Raw genomic sequence first — 9,839 nt, forward strand, 5'->3', positions numbered from 1 at the left:
GACCACTCTGGACTCTGAACATATTAAAAACACTTTTTTAGGGACTGGAAAGGTGGCTTGGTGGTTAAGCATATTTGTTGCTCTTCCAGGAGATGAATTCCCTTTCCAACACCTAAGTCAGAAAGCCCACAACTGTCTGTAACTCTAGCTATGCATGATCTGATGCCCTCTTTTGGTCTCTCAAGGCACCTGCACAGAAGTGGTATTCATTCACACAGGCACACTTACATACAGAAACAAAAATAATAAAAATAAATCTTTCAAAATGATCCTTCTACTATAGGAACTTACTAAAATATATAAAAATACACATATGAAAAGAGGTTTAATGGTGTTACTGTACAATGCAGAGTAGATACCAAAAAAACAGCAATGTGTTACCTTTTTTTCAGTTGTTGACCAGTGGAATCATATGTGCCAACCCCTAAGCATTGCAGGCTATTGTCCATACACCTGGCTATTCCCCGGAACTTGACAGTCTGACTTGTTGTTGAAGATACTGGACACAAAGAACACAAAGAAACCAAGTTGGTACTCAGCTGGAAGCTTCGTTCATATTGACTAAACTTTCATGGTGCTAAAAGATGCAATGCATGCTACCAGAAGAGAAAAATAACCATCAGTCTCATCCAGCCCTGAACCTTGCAAATTACAAAAACAATTGGCCTGACAAGATATTCCAACTGATGTAATAGTGGCATAAATGTTATTGGAGTAACCAACACTTTCTGATTACTAAGGTCTGTTCTATTACACAGAACTAATACCTGGCACTGTTAAAAGGGCCATGAACTGTGTCTAGATAGGCCGTAGGCTTTAAGGAAGAACTCAATACTGTTATTCTGCTAAATGGACATAGTATTGAAATGATGTCTAATACTATTAGATCATAGCATAGATCAGAACGTATTTTAGCCTTCATCAGAGATACTTCTTGTAGTAGATGTCAGTTAACACAGAGCCTCTCCGTGAGACAATGCACAGGGAATAGGAGTATGTGGAGTGTTCCGCTTCAATCATACATTATATCTCATCCCTTCTTCCAAGGCCCAGGGATCTTTTCAGATTAGATGGAGAGATTGCCAGAAGCAGAGGTGGTGGATCTAAGAAACTGTTTTTTAGACATTGGGAGGTTGCACAATAAACTCATAGTAAAGTGACAACATGCATAAGATGTAAGCAAACTCAAGCCAGACAAAACTCCAGCATAGTGGTGGGAAGGTAGGTACCAGATCCTACCACTAGCAAAGGGAAGGGAGAGGAAGAGACAGTTTTCTTTAATTATGTAACCCCAGGCAGGTCAACCACATTCCCTGTTAGTTGTGGTAGTTGGGCAACACAAACTAGACTAGATAAGGAGGAGTGGTTCCAGGTTGGGTGCGAAGAGAGGGAAGGTTTGAGAGAGGGGTTAGAGAATAAGCTGGGAAGTGAATATGTTTAATGTTTATTAATTCTTTGAAAATTAATACAAATACTGTTTTAAAATGTGGATGTTTATGTATGTGTGTGAGGTTACGGTGCTCTTGAGAGAAAAGGTCACTGAATCCTCTGGAGATGAAGTTACAAGCAGTTTGCAGCCCATTGTGGTTGCTGGAAAATGAACTTGGGTCTTCTGGAAGAGCAGCAAAAGTGAGAGTGCTTAGTGGCTGAGCCACCTCTCCAGGCCCAGGAAGACTTAACCATTGTCTTATTAGGGTTTTACTGCTGTGAACAGACACCATGACCAAGACAACTCTTATAAGGACAACATTTAATTGGGGCTGGCTTATAGGTCCATTCTCATCAAGTTGGGCATGGTATCAACATAGCAGCATCCAGGCAGGCATGATGGTACAGGAAGAGTTGAGAATTCTACATCTTCATCTTAAGGCTGCTAGCAGAATACTGTCTTTCAGGCAGCTAGGATAAGGGTGTCAAAGCCCATACCCACAGTAACACACCTACACCAACAAGGCCACACCTACTCCAATAGGGCCACACTTTTTAATAGTGTCACTCCCTGGGACAAGCATATACAAACCATCATAACCATATTCTTGTAATAACCATATTCCTTTTGAGTTTTACTAAAGGGGAATGATTCTGTAATCTGTTCTCTTCCACCATTCAGTAGTTCCATGGTGATTTTAGAGTCAGGAATGCTTTAAACAAAAAACAAAAATTAGAAACGCTTTAAAGATGCATTTTAACAAATTTGAGAAAGTGGGAGTAATCCATAAACATGGTGAGTGACCTAAACGGCGTCCCAGGGTGTGATAGAAACTTGCCAAAGTTAATTTGAGTAACTTTGTTTTGAAAATCTAACACAAAGATAAAAGGTCGTTATCGTTTAATTATGTAGAGAAGTAGTGTTTTCAATACGTATTGAAACAGCTGAAAATAAGAGGCAGGAACACTGGAAAAACGTCGAATTTCCTTGAGGTCTATAGCCCCCCCCCCCCCCCCCCCCCCCCACACACACACACACAGGTATAGCCCTGGCTGTTCTGGAACTCACTTTGTAGACCAGGTTGGCCTTGAACTCAGAAATCCGCCTGCCTCTGCCTCCCAAGTGCTGGGATTAAAGGCGTGCACCACCACCACCCAGCCTATAACCCTTTTTTTAGGCAGTGAAGGCAAGAAGAGGTAAACTCGGATGCGGAAAGAGCCTGTTTATTTCTAACCATCTCCTTATCCCCCACCCCTTTAATTTTTGCTTTTCAAGTGACCAAGAAAACCTTAATTCAACCTTTTACATTTTGAGGAAGGCCACAAAGGCAAAGGACAGAACCAAGCCGATTCTAGCCTCCACAAAGCTGATAACTCCAAAACTCCCAAAGCATGGAGACCTCAGTGAAGCAGGATAGGCGCTGTGAGAAAACCAGGAGGGCAGAGCAGCTCGCCTGACTTCCCGGGAACCAGGGCCAGGCGGCCTGCGCGTGCGCCGTGTGCTCCTCCGCCCCCAGCCGGCTCCGCCCCCCCAGCCGGCTCCGCTCCCCGGCGGACTCCAATTGGCCGTAGAGGAAAGGAAGCTGAAGGAAGCCGGGAACCCGGAAGTACTTCTCAGCAGAGGCCTGGGCGACTCTTTTGAATGGAATCGGGCTGATTCATCGCCGGTTCTCCGAGCCAGGTCCTTGTTGAGTGTGGGGCGCTGCCCTCGCCGCCGCGTCGCCGCAAGGCCAGGTAGGATGCAGACCGCGAGCTCTCTTCAGGCGGCCTCAGCCGAGCCCCGAGGCGGGCCTGGGACGTCCGGGAGCCTGCCTCGCTAGGCCGCCGCAAGCCTTGGGCTTTCCTGAGTCACGTTGCCCAGCCAGGTTGCCGGTGGAGTCCGGGGCCTGATGGGAGCGCGGGCCCCTTGGTCCTTTCTTCCTTCACCTCCGGGTGTCCGGCAAGGTTAGGGCTGGATGTCATCTCCTTGCAAACGTTTCTGCTTCTCTCTAGCTTGGGAACCTTTAACCCATCAACTGGCAGGACCCTGTTTATGGTCTACTTGTGTTCGTCTTTAGATCTTCCTGTATTGAAAAACTTCCAGTCCAGGGAAGAAAAGGAGCGAGGATGGACCGAATTTCAGGAGCGTGCATGTTCGCGTAATCGTTTGTCCTGCTAGCTTTAAAAACCTTCAGAGAGGCATGCTTTTAATCCTGAATGTTTTTAGAATAAAGCTGGGTTATTCCTGCTTTGCCATTACTTCTTGTATTGCTCCACTTGAGTACTGGTCCGTGAATTGGTTACATGTCCATTTTTGAGTAAAGTAGAAATCAACTACCGCTGCTGCGGGTTATTAGAACTCAGTTTTCCCGTGGGTCTACCGAACTCAAGTGTCTGTCAAAGAATGATGCCCGCATTTCAAAAGAATCTTAAGCAATTTGGGGACGCTTTGTTTACTTATTAATTTGGAGATAGGTTCTTACTCAGTATATCTGCTTGGTCTAAAACTAATTATGTACACCAGGCTGGCCTTAAATTAATACAATCCTGCCTCAGTTTACCAAGTGTTGAAGTTAAAGGCATGTAATTCCACTTTAGCACGGAGTGAAAAAAAGTTAAAGTGACAACAAAGTTCCACGTCGTGGCTGTGGTAGTTTGTAATTGCCCCCAATAGGCCCATAAGGGAGTGGCACTATTAGGGGGTGTGGCTTTGCTGAAGGAAGTGTGTCACTGTTGGGGTGGGCTTTGAGGTGTCATATGCTCAAGTGTGGCACACAGTCTCCTGCTGCGTGTGGATCGAGATGTAGAACTCTGAGGTACCATGTCTGCCTGCATGCCACTGTGCTTCTTCTCACCATGATGAAAATGAACCTGTAAGCCAGCCCCAATGAAATGTTTTCTACAAGAGGTGCTGTGGTCATAGTGTCTCTTCACAGCAATAGAAACTTGAAGACAGTGGCAAACACTTCTAATGCCAGAATTAGAGAATATAAGAGGCCTTAAAAGTTAGCAAAGAAATACAGTTCTCATGTGAACACTCCCAGTACTAGGGAGAAAAAGGTGGGGAGAATCTCCGGCTGTTTGAGGCCGGCCTGGTCTGTGTAACCGATTATAGGTCAGGCTGCTGGTGGGTCTGCTTTTCTGTTTGTTTTTGAGATGGCTTCTCCCTACACAGCCCAGGCTAACCACTGCCTGATGGGATCTTCCTGCTTTAGCCTCCACAGTGTAGTGTTGGCATTACAGGTATGTGCATCAGTACCCAGCCTAAAAGTTGTTTGTACTGCTGCAAACATAATGTAAGTAAAGTAACAAGACAAGCACTTAACGTTGAAGTTGGAAACTGGACAGATTGTCAATGTGGATAATTAATATAACGGTGCCTGTCTTGCCAGTGGTTTGTTTTTTAATGTTTAAATTTTATTGTTTAGGGCCTTGAGAGAGCTCCTGCAGAGTACCTGGGTTCTATTCGCAGCACCCATATCCAGCGACTCACAATGGATTGTAACTCCAGCCCTGCAGATGTCCTGGGGTACCTGTACTGATGTGTAGATACCCTCCCCCCCCAACACAATGAAAACAATACAAATAAATCGTATGTGTTAAAGTGCATAGGTTGTATATGTAGAGATAATCAAGGTAGACAGCGGCTCATCGTTAACTATAGGAAGGTGTTTTGGTAAAGAACTGAAAGTTGTCTTGAATTTGTCTAAAACAAAGTTAAATCTTGTCAAAAGAACAACATTTTGAAGTTCTGATCTTTTATTTTACTCTCACCTGTTGGATTCGGGATGTTCATCCCACCCCCACCCAGTAAGATCTTTGATAATAAAACATTGCTATTGTAGTTAAAAGCTGGATTTTTAACTTCAGGGACTGGATTCATCTCCTTTGTATACTTGCCATATAAACACTATACCTAGTACCTAGATTCAGAATCATTTGAAAATCAGTAACAGGAAGCAGTTGGGCCTTTTTGGCGAATATTTTGCTTAGACGTTGTAATCAGTGACCATGTGGTAGATAGCTATATTTCTTTTAAGGCTAAATTCGCAGTCTTCTACATGGAGGTTGGAGTGGAATCCTGTTTTTTAATTTTTAAAATACTGATTCACTGATTGGTGTTTGTAGGCGAGGGGGTGGGGGGCAGACAGATACAGGTGGAGACAGTTGGATATAATGGCTGTGAAGAGGGGAGAAGAAAAAGTCTGATGGCATCCAGAAGTCAGTTCAGCACTTCAACCATTTGGGTTCTGGGGCTCAAACTAAGACATCAGGCTAAGCAGTAAGCCCTTCAGTTGCTAAGCCTCCTTGCTGGTGGCTCCCAGTCTTGCTTTTCAAATGTTGTAATTCCAGTATTCCCAAGCAGAGGTGGTAGGATTGCTGCACCTGTGAGACCAGCGGGTCTATGGCAAGGTCCTGGCTGGTGAGACCCTGGCTCATAAGTCTTATAAAAACCAAAAGGTGGGGGGAAAAATCCTACTTAAAGAGTTACATTTAATTTTAGCTCCAGTTCTGATTGTACTGGAAAAAGTAGGGACGAAGTTCCTATCTTCCACAAATCAGAGAACAGAGGAATTGAATTTGAAATATAGTGGGATCCTAAATATGGAGTAGTTTGAAAGGATTTACTATTAGTTTGAGAGTATTAATATTTGCATAGAGGAATGGGGAGTAAACCAGTAAAGTAGGAGATACAATGTAAAGCCTGAATGACTAAATGCTTCATGATTTTAAATGAAGTCTAGGTAGTTTTGATGTGTTAGTATCCCTAGGAAGGTGGGAAATGTAAACTCATTCAACTCTGAAGGATCTGCTTTTTAGGTAGTCATTGTTCCGTGTAGTGCCTATAAATATTGGAGAACTGATATAAAGCCAACATGAACATGATCTAAAAATAATTACATTTTAGTCAGCTCTTACCCTGAGAGATTAAGTGGCAAGTCATCAACCTTCAAAGTAGATACTTGTTTTAGACTCGTTGCTAATCAGGGTGTTGCTAATCAGGGTTCTGAATATCGCTATGTATGTGATGTTATCCTGGGTATGTAAAACACTTCATCTCGTGGTAAGAAATGTGTTAAGAGAAGTTATATCAGGGATAGACAGAGAAGGGGCTCAGTGCCTAGCAGCACTTGTAAGAGCCACAGGATTCAGGTTCAGCTTCCAGCACCCATGTTCAGAGGATCTGACACCCTTTTCTGGATCTTAAGGGGCACCAGACATTCATATGGTATGCATTCATGCATGCAGATAAACACACACACATCAAAATAAAATAGATTAAAGAAAATACCAAAGTGAATCTATTATAAGTGGGCTCTTAAATCCTCAGTTTTTTGATAGGTGGAAACTTAGTTTGGATCTACAAACCTTTTACATTGCTTCTGTTTCTGAGAATTGAAGATATTCTCTTTTAGCCGGGTGGTTATGCCTCATGACTTGGAGGCAGAGGCAGACGCAGGCAGATCTTTGTGAGTTTTAGGCTTAGCCTGGTCTACAGAGTGAGATCCAGGACTACACAGAGAAACCCTGTTTTGAACCCCACCCACCAAAAAACCCCAAACAAAAACAACGACACCCTCACTTTTATGTTACTGTGTACAGTTTAACTTGTGAACCTTTTTGCTGAATTCTGAAAATGTCTCCAATATGATGGATTTATTTCTGTGAATATACCTGGTGTTCTATGGCCTTCTAAGTGGCTTCAGAGTGAGAAAGAAGGGTGGCCATTCTAAGATGGTAAGTGCTGTTATAAAAGTAGCATTCATCGTTTGCTTGTTTTATGCCTATGGTTGTGTTAAATGTTTTCCTGTGTGCATTGATTTCTAAACAGCTGTATGAAACAGACGTTCTCTATTCTCTTCTTTTGAATGAGAAAATTAAGGAGAGGTAATTGACTGAAGAATGAGTGTTAGAGACAATGCTGCCTTCCTGGCTCCTCCTGCAGGGTGACTGCATTGACCCCCATATGCTAAGGAAAATAGTTGTCATTATTTATCTCATCCCAGGGCACTGTTTGTTTCTTGCACCCCTAGATCATCTTATTAATAACTTGACGATATGAAATAAAGATTGGGAAAATTATATTTGAGATGTTAGTTGTACATGTAGCATATGTAAGTTGTTATTCTGTACTTTTCTGATTTTGAAAGTTGAGGTAACTCAGATGAACAACGTCCTTTGAGTGTAGCTAATTGCTCACTATTTTCCATGCGTGAATCCCTGGAATATATGTCTCTTGTGAAGATGAGTTCTGTATTTCAAATTTCTTGATAGGAACTGGAGGTATATATAGTTTAGTAACAGAAAGCTTGCCTAGCGTGGTTCAATGGGCTCAATCCTCAGGACTGCCAAAAAATCCTCAAGTGTTGGTACATTTGTAGTAGGCCCTGATTTATTTTGTTTTGTTGTGTTTGTGTGTGTGTGTGTGTGTGTCTGTGTGTGGTGTGGTGTAAAATAGACTTGGTAAAATGTATCATTTTAACCTTTTGGTATGTAGTTCTGCAGTGTTTAGTATATTTGCTTTGTTGAATCACTGTATTATTACCAACCATTTCCAGAGCTTTTCATCTTCCCACTTGTAATACTTTTTAAAAAAACATTGACAGCTCATGATTTTGTTGAATGAAGGAGAGCCATCATATCTGCTTCGATTGTAAAACATTTTATTTTTAGATTTATAAATACCAATTAGTTGACAAATGGGATTACATGAAATAAAAAAAAAAAAGCTTCTATACAGCAAAAAACAAAGATCTTACCAGTGAACAGACAGCCTGCAGAATAGGAGAAAATTTTTGCCAGCTATTACTTTAGACAGAGGGGTTAGTATCTAGAGTATATAAAGAACCACAAAATTAAACATCAAAAAAAATCAAAACCACCCCCCCACACACAAATGATGTGTACACACATAAATAGAAATAAATGTTTGTTAAGAAAAAGCTGCTAGTCAGCAAATGGCTAATGAGTTGAGAGAGTGTTTCTTAAAAGCAGAAACACAAATGGTCAGTAGGCATTTTTAAAAGTTTCCATCACTTTAGCCCCCAGAGAAACAACAAAGTAAAGCTACCCTAGAACTCCATCTCCTCCCAGGCTGAATGACCAGCACAGGAGCCCCACACTGATGAGGGCGTGGGGGAAGAAACAGGTACAAACCTGTGCACTATGTATGGAAGTCAAAGTGGTTGTGTAGGAGTTTTGTTTTGTTTTGTTTTGTTTTTTAATAGAAACAACATTTAACATGCATTTAACACAAGACCTAACTTCTTTGCCACTCCTGGGTATACAACCAAAGAATCCTGTGGCCTATCATGGGATACTTGCATATCCATGTTTATTGCTGCTGTGTTGACAATAACAAGGAAATGGACAGGGGAAATGTGGTCCATGCAATGTGATTTTATTAAATTGTAAAGAAAAAGGAAATTGTGAAATTTGCAAGAAAATGGATGAAACTGGAAAATAGTTAAGTGAGGTCACCTAGGCTCATCAAGACAAATATCACATGTTCTCTCTCATGCTGATCCTGTCTTCTAATTTTTATAAATATGTATTTGTGTGAGATTGAGTGTGGGTAGAGATCAGGAAAGTTTACAGGGGTCTTTTAAAGGGAGAAACAGCTTTAAAAAGGAAAAAGGGGGGTGGAGAGATGACTCAGCAGTTAAGAGCAGTAACTGCTCTTACGAAGGTCCCAGCAACCACATGATGGTTCACAACCATCTCTACAGCTACAGTGTACTCATATACATAAAATAAAAAAACAATTTTTTTAAAGGAGAAATGGGAAGGGTAACAAATACAACATGAACGTGGGAGGGAATACTGGGAGTGGAATGGTGGAAAGTGGAAGGGGACATGGAGATGGGGAAAAGGAGTGGCGACAGGGGTGAGGGAATCTATCAAAGTCAACTATTTATGGAAATACTATAAGGTTCAATTGTCTACATTTCATCTAATAGGTTATTTTATGTTTCACTTACGTGGAATCACATGATGTCTCTGTTACTGTAATAAAAGCAACTTATGGGAGAAAGGAATCGCTGTTGTCTTACAAATTCAGTTGGTAGTCCATCATCATTTTGGAGAAGTGAGGGTAGGAATTTGAAGCAGGTAGTGCCTTTACATCGACAGTTAGTAACAGGGTAAGGAGTGAGTGTGTGCCTAGTACTCGGCTAGTCTCCTCTATTCTTACAGTCTAGGGTCTCAAACCCGGTAATGGTTTCACCCAATTCCTGCCTCTGTCTGTCCATATAATAAAGGCAGTCAGGACAGTGAGTCCCTACAAGCCAGCCTGACCTAGATAATCTCTTATTGAACTCTTCTCAACTCAAGTGATTCCAGGTTGTGTCGACTTAGAAGTTAAAACCATTACATATGTCACCTTTAAGATCTGGCTTCCTACTACTCCCTCCCTCCCTCCCTCCCTCCCT

At 42.0% G+C, this 9,839-nt stretch overlaps 1 protein-coding gene across 2 annotated transcripts in view; it reads left to right on the plus strand.

Annotated features, from left to right (window-relative positions):
- The first annotated feature begins 3,009 nt into the window (after positions 1 to 3,009).
- The window catches only part of Psmd14 (proteasome 26S subunit, non-ATPase 14), a 90,638-nt gene continuing 83,808 nt past the window's right edge, over positions 3,010 to 9,839 (plus strand). The window contains exon 1 of one of the 2 annotated variants that reach the window (XM_021186006.2): positions 3,010 to 3,162. The gene's annotated coding sequence lies outside the window, so the exon portion shown is untranslated. Of the gene's footprint in view, positions 3,163 to 3,279; positions 3,373 to 9,839 lie in introns of those variants that run through there. The other variant, XM_029470729.1, reaches the window with a different exon arrangement.

Source organism: Mus caroli, chromosome 2 (assembly GCF_900094665.2).
Source record: "Mus caroli chromosome 2, CAROLI_EIJ_v1.1, whole genome shotgun sequence".
Taxonomy (NCBI): Eukaryota; Metazoa; Chordata; class Mammalia; order Rodentia; family Muridae; genus Mus; species Mus caroli.